The sequence below is a fragment of the Lycium barbarum genome, chromosome 11 (assembly GCF_019175385.1).
Source record: "Lycium barbarum isolate Lr01 chromosome 11, ASM1917538v2, whole genome shotgun sequence".
Lineage (NCBI taxonomy): Eukaryota > Viridiplantae > Streptophyta > Magnoliopsida > Solanales > Solanaceae > Lycium > Lycium barbarum.
Window position 1 is genome coordinate 78,790,763 of NC_083347.1, and position 10,043 is coordinate 78,800,805.

Genomic DNA, 10,043 nt, shown 5'->3' on the forward strand with positions numbered 1-10,043 from the left:
AAGTATCGTGATTCTTATCCGGAGTAGATTATTTTTTCAAAAAACACACAGTTACAGGTGAAAAGAAAGAAGACGGAAGAGCATTTGCGAAGAGGTGGCATAATATTGGAGGATAACTTCAATGTCAACAAAATGGCAAAATGCCATTCAGGTATGACTACATTAAAATCAAAATTTTCAAAAAGACTAACACGCAGGACTAAGCATTTGGAGACGAGCTGGAAGCTACCGAAGGAAGCAAAAATCGAGCTCAAAACATGCGGAGCGAAGTGGAGCTTTTTCTCGGCAGTGAACCAGGGCATTTCAGAAGAGAGGAACAGACTCTTCGGGTGAGAGTTGATGAACACCTTTTGCCAACATCAAACTACACCCCTGTAGAAGGGGTGTAGAAATTTTCTTCAAAGTCAAAAGCACTTGCCAAAATGCAAGAATCACTATCTTTGAGTTTCACACCTAGTATCTACGCTGGGGCATTATCATCCTTTTAAAATATAGGTGAAACCATACTTAAGATGTACGAAATTATGTTCGTGCAAAGACTTTATTATGTTCGTGCAAAGACTTTATTATGAGTGTGAAGCATGCCACATTTATAACTTAGAAAATGCATGTCACACCCTCATCTTGATAGGGCATGATGGGCACCCGACTCCCTTCAGAGTCGAGCGAACCCTTAAACATTCGCTTTACGAAAACCTGTCATTTCAAAAACTTTTAAACACATGAAACTTTTCCAAATAGAGGTCATTATCTTTATACAAATTATAAAAAAACCTTCAATCAATTACGTACTTTTTACCAACTGAAATCATCTAAAAATACATACTCTTTTAACATCTATAAATGATTCGCACTTCTCGACGCCTTATCCACAGGACACTGTCTGCAAAGTCTCTAACACATACAAAACACCATAACAAAGGTACTCGACTCGACAATACTCCGAACTGAGATGGAGCTCGCCAATCCCGCTAGAATACCTTCTAGCAAAATCTTCTACTCACCTGGGTGTACCTGCGTGGCATGAAACGCAGCCCCCGAAGAAAGGGGGTCAGTACGGAATATGTACTGAATATGTAAAGCGGGAATAAATGATAACCATCGCATAATTTAGGAAAGAAGAAATCATAACCAACCCAATAGCTGGAAGAAACGTAAATATGTACGCAAATCTCAAGCAGGCTTCAAGTAAATAATTGCAATCTAACTAACATTTTCAAAATAAGTAATGTAATCTAACACACCTCCTTTAAGTGAATAATGCAATGCAACACACGTGCCGCTTCCGGCAAATTAATGATGGCCCCTTTGGGCAGCCGCTTCCGGCTCTATATCAATAATGGCCCCTTCGGGCAGTCGCTTCCGGCTCAACATCAATAGTGGCTCCTTCGGGCAGCCGCTTCCGGATCTATATCAATAATGGCCCCTTCGGGCATGAATGCAAATATGCAAATGTATGGAAATCTCTTTTAAAGAAAATCCATAACATAAACTAAGGCCACGTGTCACATAGCACACTCAGACATAAACTGAGGCCATAGCGCACCCAGGCGTAAGCTGAGGCCATAGCTCACTCAGGCACGAGCTGAGGCCATATATCATATAGCACACTTAGCTACGTCATGAAGTCATCTAGTGACTTAGGCTTGAAAATCTCGCACCCCCTTCGGAGTGGTTTTTGGAAAGTCTAAATAATAAAATCTCGCACTCCCTTCGGAGTGGTTTTGAAAATCGACTTTATGTTTCCTTTAGTACAAAACTAGTTTTCTTGAAATCATTAGTAAACCACAAACACGTTTCAAGTAAATCCGAGTTAGTCTACGAAAGTTACGAGCTTTTGAAGTACGAAACCTTCTAAAAACATTTCATAAGCCATATTTCGAAATTCAAGTATTATTCATATTAGGAAACTTCTGAATAATGTTTTGGACCAAATCAAATAGGGACCTTAAGATCATATTTAAGTATCAAAATATTCATCAAATACTTTAGTCATATCGATTTTCTTTCGAACAACATTCGAAAATATACCCACTACAATCTTTGAACGTCATGTATATACATATCAAACCATATGGAGTACTTGTGGAAATCAAAGACATCGGCCATCCTAGTGGCGCTAAGAATAGAATTTTCCTTAGAATCATACATATACGTTATTTGTTCATTACATAAAGGTCATGCCAAAAGAAAGAAAGGTAGGCTCTACATACATGTCAGTGACTTAGTCGTGGATCCTTTTCGCCTCGTCGCCCTTTTAGCCTATTTATATAAAAGTAACGTTATCGTTAGTAACTATATTTTCTAGTCCACAATTCTATAACCCATTTCTTATTGAACCTATATTTTAGTTTATATATCCCCATTTAGGGTTTTTTTATTATCTAAAAATCTAGCGAAAATCCGGCAGCACTTCCCCTATACATTCGCCTATCCCAAATTTTCAATCGCCCTCCTGTTGACACAGAAATACCAACAACAACATATGGATACAATCATATCTTCAATTCCTTCAATTCAACGAAAACAACATCATATTCACATCAACAAAATTCCAACTTTAACTTTCTAATCTTTTCGCCATATAATCCATGATAATAACAACCACACTACTAATTAAACTTCATTTACCATAGCTAGTTTAAATTGGCCCCATACGGCTCAAACTCCACTTCCATATCAACATACACAACTCTTGCAATTTCTTCCACATCCACCAATTCATATAAAGACTAATCATCTTCTAAAATATGTAGGAAAATATTAAACCTTACCTTAATAGTAGCGCCGTGAATAGTGACGCCGTGAACAGTACCCCCCGCCGTGAATAGTAGCCCGTGAACAGTTTGCCGTCGCGAACAATGGCGCCGCCGTGAACAGTGCCCGAACCTCTCTCTCAATTCTCTATCCACAAGATAAAAAAATGATCTTTTGTTGCTGAATTTTTCTGGAAATATTGGGAACTTTTGTGCTGAAAAAAAATGAGATTTTTGTCCCTTAAAAAGGAATGCTGAAGTCAGTTTCACTGTAGCGGTACTATAGCAGTACTGTAGAGGTACTGTTGCAGTACTGTAGCGGTACCGCGGGAATGCTGTTTCTGCATCGACAGTTCAGTTTGTAACGTCTATAATTCCCTATTCCGATGTCCTATCAATGAACGGTTTGTTGCATTACAAACTAGACTCAACGAACTTCATTTTAGGATTTTGAAATACCTTAAAACTCCACATATACTATGAGGTATGCGCCTCCAAAGTTGACTAAAACCCGTCTCGCGTTTCTCAAATTTTCGTCGAACTTATTTTCTTCAATTTGCTCGATCTCGAAATATTCTGAAATTATCCATACATGGTATTTATCACTTATTACACTAATAATGGCCATGTTCTCGTGTTTCAAAGTGCTTTTTCCCGATTACGACTTACGAGATCGTAATTCACCCGTTTTCTTCGTTGTTACGTACTTTCCATGGCTTGTGCCTTTCAAAGCATCCTGGGATGTCTCCGATACCCCATTACTACGATGAGGTACATGTCATACTCATGCAGTGGAAATGCGAGGTATAACAATGCAAGCCTCTTTCCGTACTCGAAAGTTTGATGTCATCTATCCCAAACCAAAGAGTAGTTCCGCATAAGGAATACCCTTTTCTACTGATCAAGTCGAACAATATACGGCCTGATTCATGAGGGTAGGGATATGTAGGCGATCTCAATGACAGAACTCGGCCGTGTTCCACACTCCCCCCAAATCATGTCCCAAAGTTCTCAGTCTAAGGATCCGAAATTGAACATGAAAAATAAAAGAGGAAAAAGAGAGTTTTCAACGAAAAGGGGGCAAGTCGAACTATAAGTGGCCTGAATTCTCATATTACCTGAGATATGTAGGAAACCCAAAGACCAGGGTCCGGCCATACTTTTGCGCAAAAAGAGCTATAATTTACATTATTCGGCGAAAATTAGGTTCGTCAAATTCGTAGCTCAACGATGGCCTTGCCATCCTTGAACTCCGAAGGGGCAGTTGTTGAACCTAATTTTCACCTCATAATGATCGCATTTTAATTCTCAAAATTCCCTAGCCAAGACGAAATAAGGATACGCTTTCAAAATTCTACAATTCAAAAATCCCGAGAAAATTACAGAAATCGACAAAATTGATGATTATGAGAAAATTACGAGTTATTTACTTTCACAAACATGATTTGAAGACTAGATGCGTATCCCGCTCCATCTAACTCGGGAAAATTATTAATTAAAACGTCGTATGAATTACGGCTCATTTTGACCACAATTTTCACATTATTTAAATATTGTCCGGAACTATGTCGATATTGGGCTCGTATTGAAGCTCGTATTTTTAAACTACGTATTACGGATTTTATTCCTTACGAATATTATTTTATGAGAGTGTTTTAAGTTAATTTATACCATATTAAAAGCACGAATGGCCTTATAAATGTTGATTGAACTTTTTACCCTTCGTTAAAAGACTTCACAATAGACAAAGTTGTCATTACTATATTCTCATATTATTATTTAATTATTTTTATAATTAAATAAGACTAAATTCTTATTTGACCTATGCACAAACTCCTAATATTTAGGAATTTGAAATTGAGTAAGATTAAATTATTTCCTTTTACTTGGACACCAACGAATTTAAGCAATACTTCTAAACCAAAAAATAAAAACACGTTCTCTTACCAAATAGTAGAAGACTTTCACACCCCATTAAATTTATTATCCTAATATTTAGGACATCGTCATTAATTAATAATTCAGCCATTACATTCTTTTCTTATTTAACATTCCATTTGTAGAATTCCCATAATTCAAATCAACAAAAATAAAAAACATTAAAAGGAAAAATGGCTGTCAATTACTTTCCATCCACTTAGGACTTCTATTCCTATAATTTTGTTCCCAACTTAGTTTAGAAGAGATTAATAATGTTACTTCTAACGTGAACAAGGGTAATAAATATTTTATTACTAAATTTTAAAAGTAGAGTTGTTATTAAACACTATATTTTCATATTTTATGACAAATAAAATCCTACTACGGTTAGAAAAGTGCATTTGTACATCTATAAAAGAATATTAGCAATGGTGAAAAAACAACTTCCTTAGGACCATGTTTCGATGACCTTTTCTTTTGAGATTGTGCTTTTTTTCAATTATATAATCTTTTATAATTTACATAAGTTAAACCAGCACATGATTGATTGATGTGTGCTTAATGGTCAGATTTGTTTTTTATTATTTTTTTATAAATTGGTTGATTCATGCCACAAATTCTATTGCTCTGTCCTACTAATTTTTTCTACCTTGCTACCTAGCTCGAAGGCAAAGAAAAAAGGTTAGAGTTTTCTGTTTTTAATTGTTAGAGTTCTATTAATATGGATATCTTTATTTGTATGTCAAATATATACATTCACACGTAATCCATAAGGCTAATTAGTGAAAGTTGATTTAAAATTTGGTTCAATTTTTTGTAAAAATTAATGATTGATTTTAATTAAATACATCATCTTTACGTGTTCAGGAGATATTAAGTCCATCTAATGTGTCACGCTATGCACACATGCAACCCACAGTGTCGTTCACCTTTTTTGCCCTTTAAAATTTTGTTTCAGACTAGACAAAATAGTCATTTAATTACTTCTATAATATTTAGAACTTTAAAATCAACTAAAATATTGCATTGGTATTAAATCTTTCCTAATTTGAGTTATGTATGAAATCCTAATATTTACGACTTGAAATTTGTCTATGAAGATGTAACCTTTGCATTTAATTTCTGTTATTCATACTATTTATTTCATACTTTTTATGTCTTAATTGCTAGAAATATTACTAGGTTTTGATATATAGAGTAGTATTTGCTTCATTCTTTCTTCTAATGTTTTTGAGTTATGTGAATAATTTGATGGTACTTATGTCAATTGAAATTATCTTGATTTTATTGCATTTAAACTGCTCTAAGGAAATTCTAGAGGTTATTATACGAGTAATAGTTAATCACTTTTTAGTATACAAAAAATAGAGATGAATTGTAAAAGAAATAAATAGATCAGAAGAAAAACACATGGGCAGAGAGTATAGAGACTTTCTTTTTTGTCTAGAGAAAAGATGATAATATTTCTTAACTTAAAAGTTTTCGGGAGGGAATTATCAAACCTTGTGTGTGTAAAAATTTCATGATTTTCTAATTATATTTTTTTAGATTTTAAATATATAATGATTCTCTATATTTTTGTTACGTTAAGTTGTTTGTTAACAAAATTAAACAAAGAAGATGATAGTGTCTCCCTGCTAATGAAGAAGTCTTGAGGGATCCAGGGAGGTCATTATATATTTTTCCTTTTGCTGTTTATTTTATTTGAAATGTCCATGAACAAACACTCTTCCTCTTCGTTTTATATAAGTGATTATGGTAAAAAAATTCTAATCACCTTAATGATTCAGCGCCAAAGCTCACAAAGGAGTTACACCGTTGAAGGGAATTAATTATTCCGTTCTTTTAATCATAATATGATATTAATAATTTTTTGATTTGTTTTTTTAAATTCATTTAATATATCAAAAACACAGACTTTGTATCCGAACTGAGTCATATTATAAGGGTATTTAATGTAATTAATCCTATAAATAATTAATTAAATCTACGTGATCGTTTACTTCATAATTATGAGTATATTTCTTCCCCAACACACAAATGGACCTAAATATCTATAGCACACTTATGAGTCGTTTATTCGTGGACTAAATTATCTTGAAATTATAGTCCTGAGATTATAATTTTTGAACTAATTTATTCCATTTGGGAAGTGGAATAATTTAATCCCAAGTTTAATCGGATAAGGTGGGATATTCAAAATTAAGTCTGGGATTAAATTTCTACTATGTTTGATTGACGATATTGAAAAACAACTAGGATTTTGGCTTTGGAAATATTCTGAAAGTATAAATTAACTACTGAAGTTCTAGGCTAACAAAAAGTAAAAAATATTTAAGGTACGTAATACATTCTAGAAGTTTATGGAGTGATTTATATGAAGCTAATTATCATATAGTTGAAGGTGATCAACATATCCACTTTTATATCTTTAAAAGCTAATTTATTCCTTCAACAAATTAACATATGTTAAAATATTATATTTGTAGTTAAGATTTTGTCAAACATTTAGACTTTTGAATTCAATTAATGAAATTTTTGGATAACATTGATGGAATGTTATTTAAGGATTTACGTTTGGACTCTTTTTTTTTTTTTTTATAGACAGGCATAATCTATTTGAGATATATCTATACTACAATAAAAGCAGAATTTTCTAACATGAAATGTTGATTGATATTTTTTACTATTAATAAGTATATTTCATGTTGGATAATACCATCATTATAAATAATAGTTTATTTTTTGTGAAACTAAAATTTAAGATTTTGGATCTGACAATGGGATTGTCAAGCCTAACTATAGGACAAATAAAATGTATAATTCTCGATGCAAATTATTTTACGTCTTTTGGTCGCGCGCAAGCGCGTACACTAAATTAGTTATTTTTAAAAAGGAGTCCAAGTTTTCACTTAACCCCTCCAAACCTTTCATCTTAACAATAAAAATATAGCCAAACAGGCCCTTAACACCAAACGACCGTCTTGAAGAACAAACAGCACAAAAACGACTGTTCATCATCTTCTTCGTACAACAAACGAGCCCTAAGCATAACCCCACGCTCTAAATTCACGGGAACCCAACTGTATTTGCCCTTTTCTTTTGGATTGTTTCGTGTCATCATCTCACAGAACGGTAATATGCTGACCCATTTCTGTTCTTCAAATGGTATTTTTTTTTCTTCATTTTTCGTACAAAGATTCGGATTTCAAAGCAAATAGAAACGAATTTCAAGTTTCAAATCCGTCCCACATCAAATTTGAACATCTTAAACCCTAGAACTGGCCTTCTATAAATAGAAGACCATTTTTTCATTCTAAAAAGGAGAAAAAACAATGGCTTTGGGACCAAAAATCCTAATTCTCATACCATTAAATGGGTTTTTATAACCCTAAGAGTGAGAACACTCAATTTTGAGGACGTTCTCACTGAAGTATAATTTTTGGAAATCGTTTCCGCTTGTCGGAATCGATTTGGGTGGAAAGGTTGTTCGTTGATTCTCGTCGAGAAAAGGTAATTTTTCTTTATCGTCTTGGTATATTTTTAGTTCTCTGTGTTTTCGATTTTACATAGATTATTTCTTAGTGTTGTTAGAATTAGGCAAAGTAATTTGTCCTCCATTATTCGGCTATTTTTAATTGATGTCCTGTGTGCTTGAGATTGGTAGTAGGATTGCTATTTAGTTTCTGTGTTGTTGTTAAGAGATCACTTTCAGCACTTCCTTTCTTAGCAAGATTCAATCTCATGTTATTATAGATAATTTTAAGTTTTAGATGTAATAGTCTGCTCTCAGTTCCTTGTCTGAATATGTAAGTGCTTTCTCCTATAGTTGTTGTCATGCTTAGGAGTGTAGTAAATCTGTGAGTTGAGCTTTACTTTTCCTCTGATGATGAAAATCTTTTGCGAACCTCTCAAAACTGTATGTATTTTGTATGAGTAGCTGTGTGTTCGGGAGAATTAACTTAGTCATAAATTAGTAAGAAGGGCCTGATGCTTTGGGTTTGGAATAGAGGATCACCTATTCAACCTTTTCTGTTTATTCTTGCGTATGTAATTATGTCTGTTCTTTTTGTAATGTTGAGTTGAAGCATGAATTAAATACTCTTTCACTTGTTTCCTAGAGCAGCATCCATTTGGGGGACAAAGACTTATCCATTTCATTCAAATTTTATTACCTCTGTAATGCATCTATTCTAATACTAAGTCAGTAACTGGTAAATATTGAGACTCTATTTTAGTAAAAAGCAGCGTATACCTGAATTTGGAATTTTTTGCCCAACTGAAAGCAATCAATAGATCAGGTATGTGTGTCAAGACTCAATTTCCTTACCTAAACCTTTTTTGCAATAGTTTGGTTTCAAATGAGGAAGGTTCTTGTTTAAAGAATAGGAAAAATTCAGAGAATCATGTATGGCCACTGTTTTGGTAGTAAAAAAAATGTATGATTTGAATAGGTTCTCTTTAACTTGGTTTGGATAGTTGACAAGAGACTAGCAGTGACCTTTTCCCTTAAAACCAGTTCCCAGAAAAGAGCTTCAAAAGTTTTAAATGATCAAGTCTCATTCTCAGTTTCTCTTCAGTGGTCTTGAAGTTCTTTAAAGTATTTTTCTAATAGGAAGTTGAAATATTTTCTGAAACCTCCAGACAGTTTCTCCTTTATGTAACCTCTGGATTGGAATGAACACATAAGTTATGTTTGGATCAAGCTGTGTCAAGGGGATTATGTGTTGTTTTAGGCTTCAGTAGTTCTTAAACATCCTGTAAGATGCATCTTGGATATTTTTGCAGTTACAACTATGCTTATGTATGATGCAAATTGATAAAGTAGAACTCTTTTGTTTAAATTTTGGTGCACTGCATAGGGAGAGCTGTTGCTCTGAACTAAAACCCTGCTGTGCATTTGATAAGTTTGCCCTATGTGTGTCTGAAATCTAGATGTTAAAGTCCCATCTGTTTGCAGTTTCTGTCTGCAAAAGAGAACTTTTCTTTAAAAAAAATAAAATAATAAAAGGTATAAATGTGAACCAACCCTGTTTAAGAGAGAATGAGAGAAAGGATTTTAACTTTGAACTTTGCATGATCACATCTTTTCAACTCCTTAAATCTGTATAAGCTATCTTCCCCTGCCTTTCACCATTTTCTGAATTGAACCAAGTGACAAGTTTTTCTTTTCTCTTGTATTCTTCTCCTCTATTTTTGTTTACTCAATATGTCATAAAGGGAAAGACTAGACAGTTTTCTCATGATGATCAAAGTTTAGAACCCAGTCAGCCTTTCATAAGCTTTAAATAATAAAGATACTACTACTTTCCTCTTCTCTTTTCTGTCACCTTCATGCCTCTGTTAAGAATTCCTAGATCGTGTATG

General features: G+C 33.7%; 1 protein-coding gene across 10 annotated transcripts in view; it reads left to right on the plus strand.

Annotated features, from left to right (window-relative positions):
* The first annotated feature begins 7,510 nt into the window (after window positions 1-7,510).
* LOC132618112 (uncharacterized) overlaps window positions 7,511-10,043 on the plus strand; it is a 36,630-nt gene continuing 34,097 nt past the window's right edge. For 3 of the 10 annotated variants that reach the window (XR_009573987.1, XR_009573992.1, XR_009573993.1), the window contains exon 1: window positions 7,551-7,811. The gene's annotated coding sequence lies outside the window, so the exon portion shown is untranslated. Of the gene's footprint in view, window positions 8,190-10,043 lie in introns of all 10 variants that reach the window. The other 7 variants (XR_009573986.1, XR_009573989.1, XR_009573991.1 and 4 more) reach the window with 5 other exon arrangements.